Consider the following 1,507-nt stretch of genomic DNA (forward strand, 5'->3'; position numbering starts at 1 on the left):
CATGAAAAGATGTCATGTTCGAATTCCTTAGTATCACTATGACAAAACGCGAGTAAGCCCATATATATAGATTTCGGTGCCATATAAAGATAATCAAATACTGTTTTTGTGTTTACGTCCTTTTTCCTTTACAATTTTCAATAGCGTTAAGGTAGATATACACTAGTAAAAGTTATTAAGCATAGAAAGTTATTCAAATAAGAGAGTCTTTTCTTTGATGGAAATATCTATCAGTATAAAGTATGCAAAAAGTATGACTGTGCATGTGTTTCAAAATTCACTCGCTTCTGTTGCAAGCTAAAAGGTGCATGTGCGAGAAATCTCGAAAGAACGTGAGCGAAAGTGATTTTTTTTAACCTTTGCCTATTTCCTTTCACCAATGAAAGTTATCACAGAATTTTATTCTATCTTAGCTTTTAAAAGACTATGAAGACCATAAGATCAAAATTCTTTCTATGATTCTTGAGCATATTAAAGAATGACAGAAAATAATATTAGCAATAACTGATTTGATAAGAATATAAAAATACATATATAAATCAGTAAATATGGCAAGAAAATGTTTTACTTCTAAAGAGAAAGAGAAAAAAATGTGGTCTTCCATCTTTCTAAAGGGTTAACAATCTTGGTTTGAAATTCCATATTTCCCAACTACAAACGTCTGATTCATGTGTTTGTTGGTTCAAACTGAAACAGTTTTGTTAGATTTCATTCAAAATATCCATCAATCTCTTTTGAACATTCCATTAATCAGGTTCTTCCGATTTAGTAAACGTAAAATAAATAACAGGCATACAGATTATACAAATCTCATTTTATCCTTGAGGAAATAGCTATGAAAAATAAGATATTATTACACTGAATATAAAATCTGACATTGTAGACACTATATACAACCAAAATATACAGTTATTCAAGATGATATTACAAATGTGGAATTCCACATGAATATCAGTACATATCAACCGGTTATCAGAGCAATAATAAGTACTTGGACCTAAAAATAACCAATGAGTTTTGCAAACATGTACTGTTTACTTTTCTTAACGAGAAGAGATGCGATAGAAGTAAAGAATTTCAGAAGAAAATTAATAATATCTCACACTGTTCGTGGTTAAATGGCTCAAAATCCTTTATTATTCACTCTAGGAAGAAGGAAAACAAATGCATTAATTAATTAAAATACGGATTGTCAAAACGTCATCGTTGTTCTTTTTAAAGGCTAAAATTGTCTTTTCCCTACGTATCATTTTAATGTAAATTCTCTTTTGAAGATTCAGTTACTATTCTTATTGGAAATTAAAATTCTATATAACATATCAACCTCCTGGAATCATTAAACCATGAAATCTTTTCGTAAAGATATATATTATTAGGCTATATATAGAATTTGTTATTGTACGCTGCACTTAGTCTCCTTCTTTGAAACTCATTCCAAGGGATTAACTGCGTTGGCCAATGCCTTTAAAGTGTAGTATTTCCAAACAAACAAATATATCCAGGAATA

This window comes from Penaeus monodon, chromosome 33, assembly GCF_015228065.2.
Source record: "Penaeus monodon isolate SGIC_2016 chromosome 33, NSTDA_Pmon_1, whole genome shotgun sequence".
Lineage (NCBI taxonomy): Eukaryota > Metazoa > Arthropoda > Malacostraca > Decapoda > Penaeidae > Penaeus > Penaeus monodon.